This window comes from Lissotriton helveticus, chromosome 7, assembly GCF_964261635.1.
Source record: "Lissotriton helveticus chromosome 7, aLisHel1.1, whole genome shotgun sequence".
NCBI classification, from domain to species: Eukaryota; Metazoa; Chordata; class Amphibia; order Caudata; family Salamandridae; genus Lissotriton; species Lissotriton helveticus.
In genome coordinates this window covers 606701394-606726955 of record NC_136068.1, presented here as the reverse complement: position 1 = coordinate 606726955, position 25562 = coordinate 606701394, and the positions used below count along the sequence as shown (strand labels likewise).

At 47.4% G+C, this 25562-nt stretch overlaps 1 long non-coding RNA gene across 1 annotated transcript in view; it reads right to left on the bottom strand.

Moving 5' to 3' along the window:
- The window catches only part of LOC144766921 (uncharacterized), a 100525-nt gene extending 75165 nt beyond the window's left edge, over positions 1-25360 (bottom strand). The window contains exon 1 of the long non-coding RNA XR_013597982.1: positions 24741-25360. This is a non-coding gene — a long non-coding RNA (uncharacterized LOC144766921). The remainder of the gene's footprint in view (positions 1-24740) is intronic.
- Positions 25361-25562: the final 202 nt, after the last annotated feature.

Genomic DNA, 25562 nt, shown 5'->3' with positions numbered 1-25562 from the left:
GGTGAGTCAGCAGCAGTGGCGGGTGGTGGTAAGTCATATTCCTTACTTTTTGAGAACAATGAATACACTTGCCGCAAGGGTGTACACTCAGTACTAGTAGTACACTGAGGCTAAGTTATTGCTTGTGAACACTGAACATTTGAAGAAGACACCCTGGCCTTTACTTAAACATTAGCATTAGCGACGGTGGTTGAGTAACTAATGGCATATTCTATCTTCAACTCAGCAAAGACAGTTTTATGACGAAGACAAATAGTCAGATGACAGGTATAAGTGACAGAGGATACTTGGGTGAAGGAAGGGGCCTTGGAATGCATAGGTGGTGGATGAAGATGACAGGAATAGGATGCATGGGTAGTTGAAGGATGGGTGAAAAGGTTGGACAGACAATGCAGGCCTATGGCAAAGCACACTGGCTGGCTTCACAAAAAGGCCACAAAGTGTGCTTCTAATGAGTCATTAATTGCATCCCCTTTGGGCACACTATTTAAGGTTCCTTGTAAATAAGGACTCCACAAGCTATGTTGTATTTCATAAATCTTGTCCTTTTATTTTCATATCATTTTTTAGTAGTTCATCATTATTTTTGAATGAAATTGTTCAATCATTCCATCCTTGTGAATGAATTAATTACTTGTTATGACATCACATAGTTTTATCTTGGCTCCAATGCATTTCGGGCCATCAATAGCCCTTCCTCAGGGAGCAACACTGTAAATATAGAGCAGGTACATAAATCAAAAGTATAAAGACATAATGAAATAAACAAGATGCAATAAGCACAATAAACTGAGCGAGACTTATTGGGTCTGTGAGCCCTAATATGTGAACCCTAAGATGTGAAAGAGCATAGAACCTGTGAATGCCGTGTGATGGACGAAAAAGTGAATAGAAGACCCGTGTGACGCTATATGCATACAAAAGCGGACTTACGTGCAAACCAATGTCTGCCTCAAAATCCTGCAAAACGAAAACAAAAACTGACTTATCAGCTGTTTCGCTAATAGAAAATCTCAACGAATAACTAAATGCCATGTCACTCACCATGTGAGTCCATAAGATCAGGAACGAACGATAAAGCAAGAGGTTCAAAGAAAGTTCGCTGGGGACGCCCAAATGCGTCTCCGTGGATATCCCGAACAGTAAAATGTCGAGAGATCTTCTACCGTGTCACGTGGTGCGGAACTAATGGTATGTATTGAAAAAAGACTACGCCGCGCGTAAAGGATCCGGAAAACAGCTACTGAAAAACAAGTATAAGCTAGTGAGCAATATGAATAAAATTACTGTGCGATGGAAAATATATGCAGAGGACATGCCTCAATAAAGTAATAAAAACAATGATGTAAAACAATAAAATATATAAAACAGTACATTTTCTCTATACACAATAGGTGATGCAATACTGAACATAAACATGATGGAATCATAAACCTGATGACACACCGGAGTGCGATCAGAAATACAGTGATGCGATCAAACACAGTGATGCGATCAAAAACACAGTCAGCACCTAAATGAACCAAGGAATAAGAGCCAGTGGCTCTGGAAGTTTAAGAGCCAGTGGCTCTGGAAGTATCACAAATCAAATATGTAGCATATGAATATACAGAATGCAATCAATAAATAAATTATAGATTACACGCAAATTCAATCCGATCATTGAGACCATTCGGTTTTGTGAAATTGAGTCTATGGATCCAGAAGTTTTCTCTTCGTAAAAGATGATTATTGTTGTCTCTTCCTTCCTTTTTCTCCACGCATTCCAGTACAATGAATTTTAATTGCGAAATATTATGATGCTCCTCAATGAAATGATGTGCAATTGAAGATTTCATGTTTTTTGTACGAATGTTTGATTTATGTTCCGTGATGCTCCTTTTTATTTTTATTTCAGTCTTGCCCACGTATACCTTCCCACACGGGCATTTCTTTTTTTTTTATTTCAAATGTTTTTATTGAATCAAATTTCACATATACAATGTATACAGTTGTCTTTCTTTGGCTGCTCTTACAATGTATACTTGGCCTAGTGGTGCCGAAGAGAGAGAGAAAAGAGAAAAGAAAAAGGAGAAAAAAGGGGAAAAAAAAAGGGGGGATTGGGGGGGGGTTCACTGCTTCAGATACGCGTCTAGGGCCTCCCACATGGGCATTTCAATGAGTAAATCACATTAGAAGTGTCACATGTTGCTGTGACCTTCAATTTAATATTGAAACCTTTCATCGGATTTGATATTACATTTCCACTTATGATGTTATCACAATTGCCACAGTTAAGGCAAGGTCTTGTGCCTTTGTATTCAATCTTTTATTTAGTTTCTTGTTGTTTAAGAATTTCCCCTATATTTTTTCCCCTTGTATGGGCAAATAGTGGTGGTGATGAAAAAGTTGCATTAAAATCTGGTTCAAGATTCAGGATTGTCCAATGTTTTCTAATCACTTTCTTAAAGCGGGTACTCAATGTGGAGAACTTAGATACTACGACAATTCTCTTGTCTGTTTTTTGATGTTCTCTTAAAAGATCGGTTCGCCTTTTACTTATGGTCCGTTCTTTTGCTTCCTTGATGGTTAGCTCAGGGTACCCTCTGTTCAAAAATCTATTACCCATTTCATTCAATCTTTGTTCCACTTTTAGGTGATCTGAAGTTAATCTCTTCACTCTTATAATTTGCGAAAATGGGAGATTTTTTTTCAAGGACGTTTGGTGAAAACTTGAAAAGTGTAGCATATTGTTCCGATCTGTCGGTTTCCGGTATACATCTGTTGCTAGACCCTTCTCTGTGAGAGTAACCTCAACATCTAAGAAGGTAACTTTTTGTTTGGAAATTTCCCAAGTCAATTGGATGCGTTCATCACAAGCATTAAGGGAAGTTAAAGCTTTTACTAGTTTGTCTTCCGTATTCTTCCAAATGATAAACATTTCATCAATATATCGTACTAGTAATTTGATGTTATCGTACCATTCTCTTTGTGACAGGATGTGTTGTTGTTCATACTCCTTCATAAAGATATTAGCGTACGCCGGCGCAATTGCCCATGGACGTGCCCACAAGCTGTTGATACCATTCCTCATTGTACTTGAAATAACTTTGGTACAGTGTAAACAGCATGAGTTCCATGAGAAAAGTTTGCATAGGTAAGTCTAGATTGGAGTTGACTAAAGCCTGTTCCACTGCTTGTCGGCACGTCCATGGGAAATTGTGCCGCGCCGGCGTACGATAATATCTTTATGAAGGAGTATGAACAACAACACATCCTACAAAACAAAAAGAGAGAAAGGGCCGTGGCAGAAACGCTCTCAGTCCCCAGGTTATTCGGTAATCAAAACAATGAAAGAGCGTCAGAATCTATAAAAACACACTCCAACCCCAGCAAAACCCTCAGAAAACAGTCTTACCAAGAGGGAAAACGAGGGGGGTGAGCAAGCAATGAACGTAGGGAGAGAAAAGAACAATGATAAGAAGAAAATCCCTCAAACACCAAACAAGTAGGTGTTAATTATCATCATTGGGTTTTCCAAGTATGAAAAAATGGAAAAAAGGGAAAGGGGACCACTCATAGGGCCCACAGTGAAAGTGCAAATTTTAAAAAGAAGATAAGCAGTTCCTAATATCAATTTTAATAGAGGGATAGCCTACTTCTATTAAAAGCATGTGAAAACAGCGGACATTTTGAAGGCATAACAATGAAACCTGATGTCCTTTAAATAAGAAAAAATGGTCAACATGTTTCTGCTTACTAATGAGCAACAATCACTCAAGCATTCATAAGGACCGAAAAGAAACTTTTGTTTTAACAGCTTAAAAAGGAACACACTCTAACGTGTGTCCAATTCTCGCTGTCCTCAAGAAAAAGGAGGGTGATTCACCCACTCACGGTTACTCCTCCGTGAGTTGCCTTGGTTGCTGCTAGTACGCCTGTGTCTGTAAAGGAAAACAAAATCCTAATAACAGCAAAATATCCAAGTGAAGTGTAACACAACTTCTGTGTTGGATTGAATGTATATGAGTGATGACAAAACCTCAATCCTGGTCTTATACTCCCAAACATCTTCAACTCATAAGTACCATGGTAATACTGTTCTTACATTTGTATCTAAACTCTTCCCAATATAAGAACTTTTTTAAATTTGCACTTTCACTGTGGGCCCTATGAGGGTCCCCTTTCCCTTTTTTCCATTTTTTCATACTTGGAAAACCCAATGATGATAATTAACACCTACTTGTTTGGTGTTTGAGGGATTTTCTTCTTATCATTGTTCTTTTCTCTCCCTACTTTCATTGCTTGCTCACCCCCCTCGTTTTTCCTCTTGGTAAGACTGTTTTCTGAGGGTTTTGCTGGGGTTGGAGTGTGTTTTTATAGATTCCAACAACACATCCTGTCACAAAGAGAATGCTACGATAACATCAAATTACTAGTACGATATATTGATGACATTTTTATCATTTGGAAGAATACGGAAGAAAAACTAGTAACAGCCTTAACTTCCCTTAATGCTTGTGATGAACGCATCCAATTGACTTGGGAAATTTCCAAACAAAAAGTTACCTTCTTAGATGAGGTTACTCTCACCGAGAAGGGTCTAGCAACAGATGTATACTGGAAACTGACAGATCGGAACAATATGCTACACTTTTCAAGTTTTCACCAAACGTCCTTGAAAAAACATCTCCCATTTTCGCAAATGATAAGAGTGAAGAGAATAACTTCTGATCCCCTAAAAGTGGAACAAAGATTGAATGAAATGGGTAATAGATTTTTGAACAGAGGGTACCCTGAGCTAACCATCAAGGAAGCAAAAGAACGGGCCATAAGTAAAAGGAGAACCGATCTTTTAAGAGAACATCAAAAAACAGACAACAAGAGAATTGTCGTAGTATCTAAGTTCTCCACATTGAGTACCCGCTTTAAGAAAGTGATTAGAAAACATTGGACAATCCTGAATCTTGAACCAGATTTTAATGCAACTTTTTCATCACCACCACTATTTGCCCATACAAGGGAAAAAAAAAATATAGGGGAAATTCTTAAACAACAAAAAACTAATGAAAAGATTGAATACAATGGTACAAGACCTTGCCTTAACTGTGGCAATTGTAATAACATCATAAGTGGAAATGTAATATCACATCCGATGAAAGGTTTCAATATTAAATTGAAGGTCACAGCAACATGTGACACTTCTAATGTGATTTACTCATTGAAATGCCCGTGTGGGAAGGTAAATGTGGGCAAGACTGAAAGAAAAACGCGCATCACGGAACATAAATCAAACATTTATACAAAAAACATGAAATCTTCAGTTGCACATCATTTCATTGAGGAGCATCATAATATTTCGCAATTAAAATTCATTGTACTGGAATGCGTGGAGAAAACGGAAGGAACAGACAACAATAATCATCTTTTACGAAGAGAAAACTTCTGGATCCATAGACTCAATTCCACAAAACCGAATGTTCTCAACGATCGGATTGAATTTGCGTGTTATCTAGAATTTATTTATTGATTGCATTCTGTATATTCATATCCTAAATATTTGATTTGTGATACTTCCAGAGCCACTGGCTCTTATTCCTTGGTTCATTTAGGTGCTGACTGTGTTTTTGATCGCATCACTGTGTTTGATCGCATCACTGTGTTTCTGATCGCACTCCGGTGTGTTATCAGGTTTATGATTCCATCATGTTTATGTTCAGTGTTGCATCACCTATTGTGTATAGAGATAATTTACTGTTTTATATATTTTATTGTTTTACATCATTGTTTTTATTACTTTATTGAGGCATGTCCTCTGCACATATTTTCCATCGCACCGTAATTTTATTCATATCGCTCACTAGCTTATACTCGTTTTTCAGTAGCTGTTTTCCGGATCCTTTACGCGCGGCGTAGTCTTTTTTTCAATACATACAATTAGTTCCGCGCCACATGACACGGTAGAAGATCTCGCGACATTTTACAGTTTGGGATATCCACGGAGACGCATTTGGGCGTCCCCAGCGAACTTTATTTGAACCTCTTGCTTTATCGTTTGTTCCGGATCTTATGGACTCACATGGTGAGTGACATGGCATTTAGTTATCGGTTGAGATTTTCTATTAGCGAAACAGCTGATAAGTCAGTTTTTGTTTTCGTTTTGCAGGATTTTGAGGCAGACATTGGTTTGCAGGTATGTCCGCTTTTGTATGCATATAGCGTCACACGGGTCTTCTATTCAGTTTTTCGTCCATCACACGGCATTTACGGGTTCTATGCTCTTTCACATCTTAGGGTTCACATATTACGGCTCACAGACTCAATGAGTCTCGCTCAGTTTATTGTGCTTATTGCATCTTGTTTATTTCATTATGTCTTTATACTTTTGATTTATGTACAGGCTCTATATTTACAGTGTTGCTCCCTGAGGAAGGGCTATTGATGGCCCGAAATGCAATGGAGCCAAGATACAACTATGTGATGTCATAACAAGTAATGAATTAAGTCACAAGGATGGAATGATTGAACAATTTCATTCAAAAATAATGATGAACTATTAAAAAATGATAAGAAAATAAAAGGACAAGATTTATGAAATACAACATAACTTGTGGAGTCCTTATTTACAAGGAACCCTAAATAGTGTGCCCAAAGGGGATGCAACTAATGACTCATTAGAAGCACACTTTGTTTTCATTAATGTATGACGTCTGAGACGGAAGACACCACCATTGGAGCACCTCTAAAAAACACTCTACCCTTCATGGAACACATCCAATTAAATTATTCATATCAACCGCAGGCTGTGCATCTGTCTCCAATTTACTTTCACAAAATGGCCGCCAGACACATGGCCCGGCCACCACAACAACAAGAAAGGGAAGACAGACAATGCAGGCCTATGGCAAAAGCAGTTTCAAGTTTCAAGTTCAAGTTCAGGAATTTGTATAGCGCACTACTCACCCAGAGGGTCTCAAGGCGCTTGAGGGAGGGTGGATGCATTACTTATCGAATAGCCAGGTTTTTAGTTGCTTTCTGAAGGAGAGGTGGTTCTGTGTAAGACGGAGGTGAGTGGGGAGAGAATTCCAGGTTTTGGCCGCTAAGTAGGAGAAGGATCTTCCTCCCATGGTGGACCTGTGGATGCGCGGAATTGCGGCGAGGGCTAGATTGGATGATCGTAGTTGGCGGGTGGGTGTGTAGAAGGACAGTCGTGTGTTGAGGCATTCAGGTCCTAGGTCGTAGATTGCCTTGTGTGCGTGGGTGAGGAGACGGAATGTTATTCTCTTGTTGACGGGGAGCCAGTGGAGATCCTTCAAGTGACCGGAAATGTGAGCATGATGGGGAATGTCCAGTATGAGTCTGGCTGAGGCGTTTTGGATGCGTTGGAGTTTTTCCTGTAGTTTGGCTGTGGTCCCGGCGTAAAGGGTATTTCCATAATCCAATCGGCTGGTGACCAGTGGGTGGGTGACAGTCTTTCTTGTTTCGGTGGGGATCCAGCGGAAGATTTTTTTGAGCATGCGTAGGATGTTGAAGCATGAAGATGAGACGGCGTTGACTTGTCTGGTCATCGAGAGGGAGGAGTCTAGGATGAAGCCCAGGTTACGTGCATGATCTGTAGGTATGGGTGCTGTACCCATGCCGGTGGCCACCATGAGTCGTCCCAGGCAGAGGGGGATGATCCTAAGATGAGGACTTCCGTTTTGTCCGAGTTAAGTTTTAAACGGCTGTTCTTCATGCATTCGGCTACTTCTTTCATTCCTTCGTGTAGATTGGTTTTGGCGGTGTTTGGGTCTTTGGTGAGGGAGAGGATCAGCTGGGTGTCGTCTGCGTAGGAGATGATGTTGAGGTTGTGTTGGCGCGCGATGGATGCGAGGGGACTCATGTATACGTTGAAGAGGGTAGGGCTGAGTGAAGATCCTTGTGGTACACCACAGATGACTTCAGTGGCTTCCGATTTGAAAGGGGGGAGGCGGACTCTCTGGGTTCTTCCGGCGAGGAACGAGATGATCCAATCCAAGGCTTTTCCTTGTATGCCGATGTTGCTGAGGCGTTGTATGAGGGTACTATGACATACTGTGTCGAAGGCGGCGGAGAGGTCGAGTAGGATGAGGGCCACTGTTTCTCCGTTGTTCAGTAGAGTTCGAATGTCGTCTGTTGCTGCGATGAGGGCGGTTTCGGTGCTGTGTTTGGCTCGAAAGCCGGACTGTGATGGATCGAGGGAGTTGTTGGATTCGAGGAAGTCGGCGAGTTGTCTATTGACGGCTTTCTCGATGACTTTGGCCGGGAATGGGAGGAGGGATATGGGGCGGTAGTTTTTAAGTTCCGAGGGGTCTGCTGTGGGTTTCTTCAGGAGGGCGCTGACTTCGGCATGTTTCCAGCTTTCTGGGAAGGTAGCAGAGTTGAAGGAGCAGTTGATGACATCACGGAGATGGGGTGCGATGATGGAGTCTGCTTTGTTGAAGATGTGGTGGGGACATGGGTCGGTTGGCGAGCCAGAGTGGATGGAATTCATTAGGCGGATGGAGTCTTCAGTGGTGATTGGGTTCCAGGCGCTGAGGGTGTTAGAGGGCGGTTTGGGTTCAGAGGGGGGTGGAGAGGATTGTTCGTTGGAACTGTTTTCGAAGCTGTTATGTATGTCTGCAATTTTGTTGTAGAAGAAGGAGGATAACGAATCGCAGAGGTCTTGGGAGGGAGTGATGTCGTTAGAGGCTGCGGTGGGGTTGGTGAATTCTTTGACGATGTTGAATAGTTCCTTGTTGTTGTGGGCGTTGTTGTCGAGACGATTCTTGAATGCTGATTTCTTAGTGGATCGAATCAGTTGGTGGTGTTTGCGGGTGGCTGTCTTTAAGGTGGTCATGTTGTCGGAGGTTGGGTTTTTTCTCCATGTTTTCTCGAGAGTACGGCAGATCTTCTTGGATTTCTTAAGGTCATCGTTGAACCAGGGGGCCTTTTTGCTGTCTTGTTTGGTGTGGTGGTTTTTCAAGGGTGCTAATTCGTCAGCGCTGTGAGTGATCCATTGTTTGAATTTGATGGCAGCTTGGTTTGGGTCAGATGAGAGGGCGGGTGGGTTTTGGTTGAGCGATGTGAAGAGTTGGTCGGTGGTGATTTTGTTCCATTTTCTTCGGGGGATAGGTTGTGGGGGGTTGTGGTTCAAGGTGGTTTTGTAGCTGAAGTGAACACAGCTGTGGTCCGTCCAATGGAGAGCTGTGGTGTGATGGAAGGAGATGTGTTTGCTGGAGGTGAAGATTGGGTCGAGCGTGTGTCCGGCAACATGAGTGGGGGTGTTAACAAGTTGTTTAAGACCGAGATTGGCCAGGTTGTCAAGAAGGGTGGTGGTGTTGCAGTCGTTATTCTTTTCCAGGTGGAAGTTGTGGTCTCCTAGTAGAATGTAGTTTTCGGAGGCGAGGGCATGTGGGCTGATGAAGTCAGTGATGTCTTCCCTGAATTGTTTACGGGTTCCTGGAGGCCTGTAGATGAGGGTGCCTCTGAGTGTGGTCCTGGGGTCGGTGTGGATCTGGAAGTGGAGGTGTTCTGCGGTTGAAAGGTTATCTTCGGAGCTGGTCGTGATTTTGATGGTGTTCTTATGGACGATGGCGATGCCTCCTCCTGTTTGGATGGTGCGGTCTTTTCGGATGATCTTGTAATTGTCCGGGATGGCTATGGCGATGTCGGGTGTTGATGAGGCGTTCATCCATGTTTCAGTAAGGAAAGCGAAGTCCGGTGATGTGGTATCGAGTAGATCCCAAAGTTCGGTGGTGTGTCTGTGGACCGAGCGGGTGTTGAGCAGGATGCACTTCAGGTGGTTGTAGTCGGTGCTGATTTTGGGGTTAGTGGTAGTGGTGAGGGTCTTGATGCTGGTAAATTTGCAGGAGCGGCAGGCGAAAGGGCCGTGGGTACGTTTCGGGGCAGCTTCGTAGCATTGGGGTGTGCATCCGGGGTTGAGGGCTAGGATGGTGGCGGCGTCATACGTGATGATGGAGGAGTGGATTTTGCGGGGGCCAGGGGGTCTGGCACTGGGTGCGGTCCAGGCGTGAACGGGCGTAGATGGGCTTACCTTTGGCGCACCTTCGGCGCGACCGCTGCGCGTGGACGCTGCGCGTTGGGACATCTGTCATAAATGGAAAGTGGAGGGGGCGGAGCGTGGGAGGGTCAGCTGGGAGGCGGGAGCGAGGTGGAGGGAGGGTCTGGGACGGGCCAACAAGAAGCTAAACAAAATGGCACTGGCAATAACAAACAAATGCTGCGAGGGTCGAGGAGCTATATTGCCAATAAAGCGTTAAGTTGCAAGGATTCTAAATGCAGCAGTGGAAAAGCGCTATGCGGCAGGCAGGCAGATTAACTCACACAATGAAAAGCACACTAACTACCACCACAGAATGGCCACCAGCCACATGGTCACTCACACAACAACAAGCAGGAGGCCTGTAAAACAATAAACTCAAGCAGGCCTATATGGCCATAGAAAGGAGGCATGCTAAACAACACAGATGTAATGCAACAATGCAAAAACGAAAATCCATAGGGCTAATAAAGGTTTGCAAGTTACACAACAACCACACAACACACATCCAACAAAGGCATTTATTTAACACACAAGAAGAAAGTGAAATATAACCCAAAAAACACATTTTGCAATTCAATCCAATGCCATCCATGCCCTAAATTATGTCTAAATTCAACAGACACCACAGAAACAGTTGTTTCATGCACACATGAGTAGCTCTGGGCCTACTGGCTGAAAGGCCTATTGGCAGACCACTGGTCTAGTGAATTAAATAAATGTTGCAAATTGATTGCAAAAGTTGGAGAAAATGTAATGAACTTTGCAACATGTTTCCTTTATAAAAGAAAACTAGTAGAAAAAGTACATACAAAGAAAAACAACTTGTCCCCTACTGAAACTACAGGCCACCCACAACAATACATTTTAAAAAAACAATGAAAAGTACAAAACATGTAGGTGCAATGCCCCAATCCAACAAGCAACACCAATTTTCCAACTTACTTGTAAAATTTCAACTTCAAAAGTCCTCATACCCAGGGGCGAGGTTGGGGGTGGAACCGAGCACTTTGCTCGGGCCGGGTTTCGGCCGATTGTTACAGGGCCGATTTTGCAGCTATGCTGCATAAATGGCCCTGTAACAAAAATGGCCCCCAGGGGCCCACAACTGTCCCCCACCCTTGCTGCGCACCGGGGGATTGCCCGGTGCCCGCAACAGTCAATCCGGCCCTGCTCATTTCCAGTATGATATAGGATGCAGCAGACACAAAGAGTGATCCTTCAAGCTCCAAATCCAAATGAAAAGGGAACAGGACATGGACAAAGCACTGGGAGGAGCCTGCTGTACAAGAACAGGAAGTTGGAGACTCTGGGGCACTTCTGTCCTCTTAAAAAAAAAGTAAAAAAGAAAAAGAACTCCTTGCACAAAAAAATACAGCCAAATGTCAATCTGAGGAGTTTTTTTCATCCAAAGCATCATTGCGAGAAGGTTTTATGCTGCTCTGGAGATATACTTCTCCAGCTTGCAAATTGGTGTTCGGCATCGCAATCTTCACAGAACTTCGGCCGGAAGTCCAGTGGGCCGTCCGAATGACATGTTTGCCATCGCACACTTTCACTGGACCGTGCGGCCTGCTACCAAATCTCGTGGCGCACTTAACGGATAGGAAATTTCACCAGCGAATGCAGGCATCCCGGTAAGTTGCTCACGAGCGTGCGAAAACTCATATAGAACGTGCAAACAAAAAAAACTCCACTCCGTTGCAGAGCGCGGAGTTTTCGGTAACTCCATGTTCTACTCGGAACACAGAGTTGAAAAAAATCTGCAAATTCCACAAGCGGAGCAGAGTTTTTTACCTAGAGTTACTCTTGACCTTCCCGCCATTCGATTTGAAAAAGAAAATGCAATCTCTTAATGCGCATCATGAATAGTGGAAGGTCCAGATATGTTTCCAAAGAGTGTTACAAACCCTTTCTCATGAATCTGGCACATTTTATGCATAACCTCTTAAATTCCAAGTTTTGTAAAATGGTGTCTCATTCATTGAAAGAGACATATGCTTATATTTTTCTGAAAAAATTGTTAATCAATCTGTAGATCATATCAGCCTATATCATTGATAAACGATAAAGAGCAGTAGCGGCCAGTTTGAAACAAAAGTGGGGTGAGGGGACGATGCCATAACATACAACAAAACACAAAAATGAATAACTTACCTGCCACATCGCCGCTGTTCTGCTCCTCTCCAGTTCCATTCCACTGCAGACACAGGCTCCCTGACTCCCATGCGGCCAATCCAGATGCTGCTCTCATGCTGCTGGCAACATGAGATCAGCTTCAGGATTGTTCTGGGAGCCCTTGATTTGCGTTCCCAGAGATACTGGGAGCCTGTGCCTGCTATTTCCAACCCGGCAACACATCTCTGTTTGGAGACAGCTCAGCGCGCTTGTCGGTTTGGCCTTCCTAAGATGGTCGGCCAAGCCGACATGCGCACTGATAGCTGTGCCCACCAAGCTCCCTCTGTGACTGCTCCGCCCCCAAGACTTGGCCCTCAGAGGATAAATAAAACGATAATAAATATGTTGTATTATTCATGTTTTGAGGCTGCTAGCAAGGGGGGTTGGGGGCCGGGGGGGTGAAGCTCCTCTGCCATAATGGAGGGACCACCGCTGCTTAAGAGTGATGATAACCTCGCAAGCAGCAGTTTCCAGGGTCCTGACGCTGAAAAGAAATGACAGCACTTACTGCCCAGATTGCCCCAGGATCTGGAGAAAAGTCTAAAAGGCATTGCGAGGAGTCAGTAATTAAGTATGTTTATTTCAATTAATTAAAATCAAAAACACATAGGACATCACAATAATAAATTTTCAGACACTTTAAAAACTGTTAAAAGAAAAGAAAATTAGAGGCCACCGAAATTTCAAAGCGTACAAAAACAGATATTTGATATAAGAGCCAATAAAAGGCCTGAGATCATAAGGAGGCCTTCATGCTATGTGTCAGCCTGGCATTCTCGGACATACATCACTAAAACAGGTACCATTAGTCACGAACGAAGAACAAAAATGACAGTGAAAAAATTGAAAGTGAAAAGTGCAGACTGTGCGATAAAGTGCAAATATTGGATTTATTGAGTACTTGAGCTGCTCGACCCTTCAGCTGACAACAGTTAATTTGCTGTTAATCTGAACTTTTATGAAGGCCTCAATCACTTGCGGTGTACCTCCTTTCATGCAAGAAGCAGAGCACGTCGGCAGGAACTTTGCCGGCCCCGGGGGAAGCAAAGTCGCAGACTAGTCTTCCTCCGGGGTCATTCGCGCAGGGGATAGGACAGGCAGGGGAAGGGGAGGAGTTAGGTGGGGGGTATAAGGCACAGGAGCGGAAGGGGACTTCCTCTTCCTGTTGCCTGGCACCATCGGAAGGGTTTAGCGAAGGTATCGTAGGAAGTTTGGAGGTAGTGTGAGTGTAGGCCGGAATAGTTTTCACTTACTATCGACATCGCGAGCTGTCTGCCGGCAGCTAGGTTCAGCGTCCGCATCAAGCGTATCATTCCGACCATGTCGGGAGTCACGTCCGAGGAGGTGAGGGTGGCTTTGTTGTTGCTGGCCCGCGCGGGCAGGGAGGACCTGCTTCAGCCGGGAGTCTTGGGCCAGGCGTGGGTGGGGGCCGTGAGGGCCCCACGCGCGGCCTCGGCCGGGGTTGCAGCGGCGGTCCTGGCGTATCAGGACGACGCGTCTCCTCAGCGTGGGCAGGTGATTGTTCGGAGGGGGGGCGGAGCGACGATGGACTCAGCGCGGGGCGGGAAGCGCAAGAGCCTGCCCCGTGAGTTTTTCCTCCTCTCCAATTCCTGCCTTGGGCCTCTGGGGCTGTGTCTGGGGGCGCGGAGCCTATCGTGACGCGGCCTGAGCACGCCCGGGCGTCGGGGAGCCTATCTGCGGGGGCGGGGCTTGGGGATCTGCCTGCCGGTTTACACGAGGATGCTTCTGGGCCCGGGGAGGTGTCGCTGGGGTCAGGGGAAGGGGATCAGGTGGTGGATCTGTCTGCAGATCAGGTTGTAGGAGGGGGTTCAGAGTCAAGGGACGTGGGCCAAGGGGATAAGGCCCCCATTGATTTGTCCACTAGCTCTAGGGTGCAGACCCCCGCCCCCACGGGGCGGGAGGCAGCAGGGAGACCTGAGGGCCAGGAGGGGCTGGGTGGGCCTGGGTTCCTGGGGGCCGGGGGAGGGTGTCCCCCGGTGCAGGTGCAGGGAGGGTTCCTTCATTCCGGGGGGATTTCATGGGCTACTGCCCACCCCCGCCCATCCCGGTTTGGGGGGCCATGTCGTGGGAGGACAGGGCCTGTGAACAGCGGATCATGGAACAGATTCAGGAGGCCAGGTGGGTGGAGCAGACCATGGCCAGGGTAGGAGCAGTGTGGGGGCATGAGCTGGAAGGGCTGCCTACCCCAACCTCGGAGGAGGAACGGGCGGCAGAGTTAGAAGAGGTGGAGAGGCGCACAAAAGCTAAGAAGGCGCCAGTCGAGGGGCCCAAGGGTAGGATGCTAGGTGTAGGGACGGCCAGGACGGCTTTGAGGCCCGATGGTGCTGAGGCCCGCTCAGGCTGGAGCGACCTGAGGGGCGCGAGGGGACCCAAGCCGGCGGCTGTCAGCAGAGCCCGGGGGTGCCAGGCGGGGCGCAAGACGGCCCTGAGGCGCAGGACTGAAGTAGTAGGGTGGTCCACGGCGGCTGTTCCTCCTCCGTGGGCTCGGGCACCGGCGGCGCATGTTGCGAATGTGTCACGTGAGTCAGTTGGAGCGCAGAAGGGTGTGAAGAGAGCGGTGAGGGATGTGTTGAGTGTGCCTGTGGAGGTGGAACCAGTGCTGGAGTTGGACTATGATGATGAGAGTGAGGAGCTTGCGGAGGGGGAGGTGCGGGATGACACAGACGAAGCGAGGGGCGTGGTGGACAACAGCGACCTTGGTGTTTTACAGGCCTCGGCGATGACAAAGAACAAGGTCAAGGCGGTGGCGGTCCAGGCTTCAACTCCCAGAGGGCGGTCCCGAGAGAGGCGTCCAACAGTCACAGGTGATGGGTCTTGGTGGGTGGCCTGGGATGAGGGTCCCCAGGGGGGTAGGAAGAAGGCGTGTAGGTCAGTGGGCGTGGGGGAGATATTGATTCGGTAGCCGGAGACGCCAACGGGCGGTCCACCTGTGGAGGGTAAGAAGGTGGACGGTAAGTCGGTGGTCACGGCGGGGGTGCAGACGGACAAAGGGGATTGTAAGGAGGACGTGGGGGTGAAGCTGCCGAGGAAGCTCCCGTACATGGGATTGGCGATGCCCCTGGGGTCGCATTTATCTGAGAAGGTCAGGACTAAGATCTGGAAGCACGAGTTCGTAGATGTCTTCAAGTTGTTACATAGAGAGGTTCAGGCCAAGGAGGGATCGAAGAAGGAGGAATGGGAGCTGAATAGGCGGCCCAGGGTCCCGGTGACGATGGAGAACTGGACATCTGCTTTCTTAATATATGCCAGAATTTATTGTGAGAAGTATTTGGATAGGGCTATTGCGTTGCTGAAATACATGGACATCATTCGCAAGGCGCAGATGCAGTTTGGGGGTTTCGCCTGGTTGAGTTATGACGAGGAATTCAGGGTGAGGGTTAGTGCGAACCCGGAGAAGAACTGGGGGGAGGTGGACCAAGAACTCTGGGTGCAATGGATGGAGTCCACACATTCAACTGCGTCCACACATACGGCCAGCGGTTTGCCGGTGGTGTATCGGTCTTTTCCGCCGCGTCCCACCCTCGGCGGGGCGGGGGGAGGAGTGGTGCCAAATACCCTCACCACTGGTCAGCCCGGTAAGCCGGGGGGTTATGCGACGGGGGCCTGTTGGAGCTACAACAGGGGGTACTGCTCGAGGTACCCCTGTAGGTTCAAACACGAGTGCTCCAAGTGCCGCGGGCAGCATGCCCTCACTCAGTGCCTTACCCTTGTCACCCCCTCGGAACAGTGGTGGAATGCCAGAGGACGGGGCCACCCTGGTCAGAAGGACGCCTACACCGGTTAGGGTGGAGGCGATGGCCCCGTGGCTCGCGTGTTACCCGGACCAGGAGGCGGCGTCGCGGCTTTTCTGGGGTTTAACGGAGGGCTTTATGGTAGGCTATCAGGGTCCCAGGGTGCATAGGTGGGCAGACAATCTGCAGTCCGCGAAGGAATTGCCGAGGGTGGTAGCTGCTAAGTTGTTGAAGGAGGTTGAGGAAGGAAGGGTAGCTGGCCCGTTTACCGATTGGCCTTTGGAAGATCTGATCATTTCTCCGCTGGGGGTGTTGCCGAAGAAAGAGGAGGGGGAGTTTCGGATGATTCATCATCTCTCGTGGCCAGAGGGTCAATCTGTAAACGATTTTATTGCGGAGGAGGACTCAAGGGTGCTGTAAGCGTCAGTGGATGATGTGATTCGTTTGGTGAGGACGTGCGGGACAGGGGCTGAATTGGCGAAATGCGACATCAAGTCGGCCTTCCGTTTGCTGCCTATACATATGGCAGATTTCTCGCTCCTGGGAATGCAGTTTGGGGGGGCCATCTACGTGGACAAAGTTTTTCCCATGGGGTGTGCCATCTCATGTGCCTTGTTTGAACTCTTTAGTACTTTCCTGCAGTGGGCAATGGTGAGGTCTAGTGGGTGCCGCGAGGTTACCCACTATTTGGATGATTTCCTCTTCCTGAATAGGGCGGATTCTGGTGATTGCGGCAGGGCCCTGTCGCGGTTCCAGGAGCTGGCTTTCCACTTCGGTGTTCCTTTGGCACCCAAAAAGACGGCTGGGCCCAGTTGTTGCTTGACGTTCCTGGGGATTGAGTTGGACTCTGTACAGTGGCTGGCGCGCCTTCCGGGGGCCAAGGTGACTGAGATACTGTCATGTCTCAAGTGGGCGATCGAGGAGAAGCGGATTGCTTTGAGAGCGGTACAGAAGCTGTTGTGCTTCTTGAACTTGGCATGTAGAGTGGTCAGGGCAGGGCGGATGTTCTGTCGGCTGCTCGGCATGGCCATGTCGGGGGCAGTGCTTCCACACCACAGAGTCAGGATTTCCATGGGCGTGCGGGCTGACTTGAGGACCTGGTTGACATTTTTGACGGACTTCAACGGGGTGTCCCTGGACTTTGATGAGGAAAGGGCGGTTTGGCAATGACAAATTTTCTTGGATGCAGCTGGGTCAGCAGGGTTTGGCATCTTCTGGGACGGGAGGTGGTGTGCGGAGAGTTGGCATGCTCACTGGTTGCAACAGGGTAGGATCATTGCTTTCCTGGAATTATTTCCTTTGCTGGTGGCGCTGGAGGTTTGGGGGAGTGAGTTTCAGAATAGTTCCGTGCTTTTCCACGTCGACAACATGACGGTGGTGGAGCTGTTGAACCGCCAGAGGGCCAGGGACCTGAGAGTGTTGCGTTTGTTGCGAAGATTCATGCTGGCTTGCCTGCGTCTGAATGTGGTGTTTAGGGCTAAGCATGTCCCTGGGGCGAATAATGACATTGCGGATGCTTTGTCTCATTCGCAGTGGCAGCGGTTCCGGCACCTGGCACCGGGAGCGGATATGTGCAAGACCAAGCTGCGGGACGGCATCTGGGCCTTGGGGGAGTGAGGATGATTGGCCTGGTGGAGCATTCAGTTGCGAATACCACTAAGAAGACGTATCGGCAGGCATGGTCAGAGTTTGGAGCATTCATGGGGTGGAGTCAGGAGTCAAGTCTGTGTGACCGGTCAGAGGTAGAACAGGGCGTTAAGCGTTTTGTGCTGTGCTGTATAGATAAGGGATTGACTGCGGCTACGATATCTGGGAAACTGGCAGGGATCTCCTTTTATTGTACTTTGTTTCTGGGGTTTGATCCTACAAAAGATCTGATTGTGAGCAGGATGCTCCGAGGTTGGGGTAGGGAGCGTAGGATGGGGGAGGGTAGACTGCGGGAGGCGGTTATGTTTGAGCTGCTGGTTCGGCTGGTTGGGGTGTTTTGCTGGAGTGTTGCTATGAGCTTTTTGAAGTGAGGATTTTTCGGTTGTGTATGGTGTGGATGTTTTTTGGTGCGTTTCGGGTTTCTGAATTGTTGGGCACAAGGACGCGGGCAGGTAGGGTGTTTGAGGAGATTCGTGTGGATGGGGGGCGCTTGGGGATTTGGTTGGGATATTCCAAGACGGATCAGCTGGGTAGGGGTAAGTGGGTGTGGTTGAATGAGGCGGATGGCGGGGATGTGTGCCCGGTGGCCGAATGGCGGGGGTTCCTGGGGGCCGCACGTGTGACGCAAGGTGAGATTTTCTGTCATGCATCAGGGGCGCGAGTGACGGCTGGCCAGCTGTTAGCGGTGTTGCGCATGGCATTGCGTGGGCTTGGTTTGGAGGCATCTGGAATTGGGACCCACTCCTTTCGTATTGGGGCTGTGACAGCTGCGGCCCGCTTGGGGTGGTCCTGGGATAGGATTAGACGGATTGGGAGATGGAAGTCGCGCTGTTGCGAGAGGTATGTGAGGAAGTGAGTCGGTCCTGAGGGGAGTCGGTTGGCTGGAACGCGGGTTGTGGTTTTGTGCTAACATATTTCTCTTTCGTAGGTTGCGTGGGCGGACCAGGGTCCAAGACGGTAACCTGGATTGTGGGGCACTCCTTCGTACATTGGGCATCTAAGTACGCGGAACAGCAGGTGTACGGCCGTAACCTGGGACTGAAAGGACATTTACATGAGGTATACTGGTGGGGTAAAGGAGGTATGCGATGGGGGGCACTACTGCCCTGGCTCGCAAAAATGGTCGCGCAAAAAGGATGCCCGGACCTGTTGATTATTCACCTGGGAGAAAACAATTTGGTGAGGCTGTCAGGTTTGGCGCTTTTGCAGCTGATGCAGAGGGATCTGGAAGTATTGAAGTCAAGGCTTGCAGGAACTTGCATTGCCTGGACGGAGTTGGTGCCCAGGAAAGTGTGGAGGGGGGCAATGAAACACGGGGCAATTGAGAGAGCACGGAGAAAACTCAACAGGGCGATGAGACTTTTTTGCGGGGACAAGGACATTAAAGTGATCCAACACGGAGGCATTCCACTGGAGGAACCTTTAGTTTTCAGGGACGACGGAGTGCACCTGTCTCGACTGGGGAATGCGTACTATATGATGGAGATGAGAGATGTGGTGAGCGAGTTGTGGAATGAGGCGATATGGTGTTGCAGGGAGTGAGTGTGGATGGGTGCAGTTTGCGAAGGATAGCGGACCCGTGGGGGGGTGGGGCAGGGAACCACCCTACAGGGGGTTCCCTGATTGGCGGTACTTTGAAGGGAGAGGGGGGTCAAGAGTGGGCACACCCATCCCTTGCGGGGGGAAGTTTGAATGGCAGATAGAGGCATGACTGGAAGGTCACAGGATATGGCAGGGTGACGGGTGATTGATGGATATGAATGAGGACGGTATGGGGCATGGAGTGGTTCTGAGGATGTAGAACGGGTGAAGTGTGTGAGAAGTGAAGTGTTCTGAGGGTTTGAAGTTATTTATTGTTGATGTTTACTGTTTTGTAAGATTACGCAGCCTGGTCTAATAAATGGCCTTTTACGCTTAACACTGCGTGGTCTGTTTATTGCGCGAATGCCGTTTTGACTAAAGATGTTCCGCAACAGAGTCTTACGTTCCCTGCGTAGAACTGGGCATATCGATAGGATGTGGGGCAAGGAGTGTTCCTGTTGATGACAGAGCCTGCACTTAATTGCTGTAGGCCTCGGACGCCATTTTGGAAGGCATTCAATCGCAGGAAAAAATGCCCAACTTGTAGATGGAGCAGCTTCATTTTACAGAGGCCTTTAAGCTCGCCTGTCAGATATTCCTGCAGAGAGGAGTCAGTAAGGGAAAGCCTCGTGTGTGTGGGGGGCCACTGGGTGTAAATGTGTGAAGCTAGGGCAGTGCTGCAGTTTGGGGTCTTGCAGTGCTGGGCAGAGAGATGAGCTGGCTCTGGGAAGCAGTATTAAGTGCCCCCACTTTGAATGTTTGAGGAGGTGGCGTTAGTGGGCACGGTTTAGGCTTGGCAGAGGTAAACAGTGTAGGGAGCCAGCACATGTGCCCTGTGGGACGTTTCAGGCGCTGCCACTTGTGAGCAGCGTGAGAAGCTAATGCCTGTGGTCTGTGGGATGTTGGAAGAACTTGCTTGAGTGGGCAGTGGTGCGGCGAGCACACGTTTCCAGGGATTAGCGCCATTTCTAGCGGTGACAATCAATGTGATGTTACATTTTCTACTGGTAAACGTGTTGTTACCCCCAGGTCATTCACAGCAACATGCAAGCTGTTTACGGGTTATTGTTAAAATAACATTGCCCCAATGCCGCCATTCGTCGGGTAACGTTCAATCTCACCATTACAGTACAAGTACACCTATAAATCTATAGCTATATTTATCGATGAGTGTTTCTTCTATATATAGTCCTTGTGTGTCTGTGTCAATTTCAGTGCTCACTCAATTGTCTGATCCAATCAGTATTCGTGGAGCATCCGGTTGCCAGGCAACTGGAGATGTGCGCATGCAAGGAAGCTGTTTCCAGTAAAGAGTCATTTTGGAGGGGAGGGCGGCTGTAAGGGTGGGGGCCCTTAGTGGTGGGTTCCAAAGGAATACAAACACACCGGAAGTAGTGACGAGGAGGCAATGTTATACGTCGGCCCTGTAAACTAGCTCAGTGGGCTGAGAACCTCCTGCGAAGATTTGCGCGAATCCTGCAGGCAAAAGGTTCCAATCCCATCCATGCAGATGGTGTAGCAGATTCTGGGCACCATAAACCGGGACATTTCACAAACATAGACGTCGGGCTAAAAAAATAGCTTTGCCCAAGGGGCATGGAATGGCTTATGGATAGCACTCACCAACCTAGAAAACACAGACAATGATGCTGTAATGGGAAATTAAGTGCAGCTTTTGCACACAGTACAAAATGTGTTAACTATGTTTTTTTTTTGCCTGGGACTGCTAATTGTTTTTGCACTGAAGCCAAGGCACAAGTTAAGGGAAAACAGTAGGGGACTAATTATCATATCCGATTTACAAATGATGACACAGAAAGTGACATCACATATGGTGATGTGACACCCTTTTAGTACTTACTTAAAAGTTGAAGGGCCTATTTCACAACAACAGCAAATTAACATAATTACAAAAATGTGAAAAGAACATGTTTTGGTTTTACGTTTTATAAATCACATGTACTCTTTCCACTCATCTTCAAGGGTGTCACTGAGCTTAAAAATCTCTGAAAGTGCCAATATTTTTAAAACAGACACTTGGAAACTTGTGAATTATATTTTTAGACTGCTTTTAGTGAGTAAACAAAATGTTCAGGGTTTATCTTTTAAACATTAAACTTGCTGTTAATGCGTTAGTTTCCTGCTGCTATTTTTTATCTAGTTCCAAATCACAAAAGTGCTTCAGCTTGTAGTTTGTTAAACAATAAACGGTTTAACGGTGTCAGTTTCTTTTTTCTTCGGGTAAGAGTTTGAAATATAGCACCTTATTGGCCAGTCCCACACATAAAGGGAATGTTGCAAGTGGGATGGAGGTGTACAAACATCACTAGGTCAGGTTGCACACCCAAAGAGCCTCATCTACAACAAAATGATGCAGCACGGTGCCACAAGTCATTTAGCTGCACCGTGCTGCACCATGTTCAAAGCACAGGGATGCTTTGTATTAACAACAATGCAAAACATAAAAGTGCTTTCCCTATGCTGGCGCACAAGTGGCTGCCATGCGCCAGTAGATGCACCTTTGCGTCATTTTGCAAGGGTGCCTGCACTGTGGGGATGATTGTTATTGTGCAGGAAGGAACACCTTCCGGCACAAAAAAACAATAATTAATAGCATTTTCCTCTTTCTATGCATGCTGCAGAATGTAGCACGCATAGAAAGAGGAAAACAGGAGGAAAAATAAAAGTATTTCCCTTCATTGCACCACAGCGTAGGATTCTGATGCATGCCATGTTTTCAAAATGTTGTAAATCTGGGAATGAGTCAAGTTCCATGGATGTTGGGTCCACAGCAATACCCATGGTACCCCCCTTTCACGCAGAGTAGTGTACAAAAGGGGCCCATATTTAGAAGGCCATGAAAACTCATGCAGGGTGGCTTTATGTGGCCTTGTACATAAGGGCAATCCCATTGTGCCAAAGGTGTGTCAAAAAAGTGACACATCGGTGGTGCAGTGGGCTTGTAAATAAGCCCCAAAGAGTTTACAACTGCAGCTACTGTGCTGGGGCACAAGGTCACACCTCTTAGGTTGGACTAAGGGAAACAAAGTCCACTTCCTAAATATAATGTGGGGACTCCGTACACCTGTGCCCACCCTAACTTGTGGCCTGACAGAAGCACATTAAAACTTCCATCCCTCTGTGTTCTAGAGAATCTTGTTCAAAACCGGGACATTGACTACAGTTTCTAGAATCTGCTGGTGCTAATGGTGAAAAACCCAGAACTGTCATGGCAAATCCAAGATGTCTGGTCACCCTGTCCTGAGGGGAGTGTGTACAGAGGCTCTGTTGTCCTGGGTAGAATGGGGGCGTTTCAATATATTACTGCATATGGGGATATTTCTGTTCCAGACCTTCAACTCACATGGTGCCACCATTTGTCACACAAACTCAGTTCCCTTCACATGATCCACCAGGGAGGAGCAGATAATAAGTTGGAAACCCTTGCATAGAGTCAGTGGCGTAACATTAGCCCACCCAGCCCCCTTCGGTATTGTGCACGGGCAATGGGCCCCTGGCTAGTGGAGTAACAAAACGTGAGGAGCCCCCCTGTAAGATATGCTGAAGGGGCCACTAACATCACTATGGGCTGAGGGTGCCCCCTCCAGTATGGGTAAGCCTGGGGGCTCCCCACACCATGGGGGCCCTTGTTATGCCCCTGGCTTGAGAGCTCCTGACTGAGTCCGTAGCGTGGGGCTGGCCCCCTCCATGTACTTAGCAAGGGCCCTCCCTCAAGGTTCGTTAGGCCACTGCATAGAGTCTGTTTCCAGCTCTCTGTGCAGCCAGTGCTCATTTGGTGATGAAACCTAACTAGGACACGTGGCTTTTTTCTTTGGTGTCCTAGGGGAAAGGAGTGTATAAAAGTGCTTCAGGCTGTGCTCTGCACTAAGCCCTTCCCCCTCCAAGGCCCCGCCCTCCCTATACATGGTAAAAACATTCCAGAAGTTGGCAGGTCTGCTGAGGACCTGCTTTAGCATTGTGGCACCCCGTGGGGCAACCTATGTTGGCGCCACCCACCACCCAATTACCTGCTTCTTCACAGATTCTATCACTACAATCCTCCAACGATGCCCCTCATCTCGCCATAGCACCTCTCTTATATGTATTTTGTCTGTTTTATAGCTTTACTCATACTAGTATAGGGTGTCAGGGCACTTTACATCACAAACACATTATATAGGGACAATTAATCATACATCTATAAATCAGTGTATAGGAAATGTCACATAGACAAGGTGTGCTACAATGTGTCATCCATACAGCATTATCTTTTAGAATTAATAGGTCTGGAGAAGCGCTAGCATCATAATTTAAAAGTAGCACACTGGTTAGAGTTGGCTTTACTAATAAGAATGTATTTATACCCGTACAAACCATTTTTAGCAACATTAGGATAATTAGAGACTGGGAAAAAATCATAAAGTTCAAACCTCTACCTTGCAGATTGCATGCAGCACTTTCATGCCAATTTATAGCTCACTGTGCTATATTAGGATTGTGACTAATGAACCAAAAGTAACAAAAGGATCTCTGTGACAAAAGCAGTAATGCACCGAGCAGTGGCATAGCTAGACACTTTGCCGCCCATTGGCAGTCCCTGGCTTTGCCGCCCTGCGGCGACCGCATGGAAGAGGGAGGGGGGCTGGCGATTCCTGCGTTTGCTTTGGCAAACACATGTGAGTGCAGGGGAGACCACAGCCCCCAAAACTAGTGACACCCAGGGCGGACTGCCCCCCCCTTGCTATGCCACTAGCACCAAGCTATCGATTTAAAACACAATTCTGTGACCTGCATAGGCACGTTAACCCTCTGCCCTACTGTATTTTGAGTCACTAGACAAAACTTCTATTTCTCTCCAGTAGGAACATTAATCACCAGCGTTATCTTGACATTTTATTGTTGCCTGAGAGCTGCTGGTCAGACAAGAAACCTTGCAGCAGTGTTTTTAAAATCCATTTGTTATTTCTGAAGGCAGCGCCCCCCACTCCAAGGTCAATACTCGGCTCGGCTGCACCGGTCACATCACTCTAAAGCCGTCCTTGGGTCTGCTGTTCTCGTCACGAGTCAGTAGGTGGGGTTGAATGTGTTGGAAATAAACCGTCCAGGCACCTGTTTTAATCATATATTTATATATATATCTATATATATATCTATATATATATATATATATATATATATATATATATATATATATATATATATATATATATATATATATATATATATATATATAACAAACTCAAGGAGAGGGAGGGGCAATTCTATTGGCCCGTGAGTGAGCAATCCCCTCTCTCCTTCCATGTGTTCTATTGGCCCGTGAGTGAGCAATCCCCTCTTTCCTTCCATGTGTGGCAACCAAGGAAAATTGAGGTTTTAAACTTATAAAGTACCACCATGCAAAAGCTGTATGAATTTATGAAGCAAGCAGGAAGAAGGCTTATTGCCGAAACGCGTCCTTGCCAATAAATCTCATTGTGTAACGGAACCCCCGAGTGCCACGTGTTTCTTTGAAACTTTGAGCGTTGATAATTACATGGACCCACCTCTGTGTTTGTGTGCACCCGTCACGAAGCAGTGCAGCAGCGTCTGAAGGTGGACCTTGGAGCAGAATTAATACATGGCGCCGTGCACCACCTTGAAAGGATTGCTGACACCAGCGTCGACGCTGTCGACAGTCATACAGGCTGTAGGAGACACGGCTATCTACCGACTCCTGCGCTATGTGCCACGAAGCCTTCAGGGTTAACAAGGGGTCCCAACGCAGGAACCACCGCAGCAGCAATAAGCGGACTTTGGAATTCCCATGAGGGGGTACAATATGGAAAAGCATTAACATTTAGTTATTTAAACAAATATTATAATTCCGAAGAACGCTTTGGATGCAGAGAACGAACTCAAGGAGAGGGAGGGGCAATTCTATTGGCCCATGAGTGAGCAATCCCCTTTCTTCTTCCATGTGTGGCAACCAATGAAAATCGAGGTTTTAAACTTAGAAAGTACCACAATGCAAAAGCTGTATGAATTTATGAAGCAAGCAGGAAGAAGGCTTATTGCCGAAACGCGTCCTTGCCAATAAATCTCATTGTGTAACGGAACCCCCGAGTGCCCCATGTTTCTTTGAAACTTTGAGCGTTGATAATTACATGGACCCACCTCTGTGTTTGTGTGCACCCGTTACGAAGCAGTGCAGCAGCGTCTGAAGGTGGACCTTGGAGCAGAATTAATACATGGCGCCGTGCACCACCTTGAAAGGATTGCTGACACCAGCGTCGACGCTGTCGACAGTCATACAGGCTGTAGGAGACACGGCTATCTACCGACTCCTGCGCTATGTGCCACGAAGCCTTCAGGGTTAACAAGGGGTC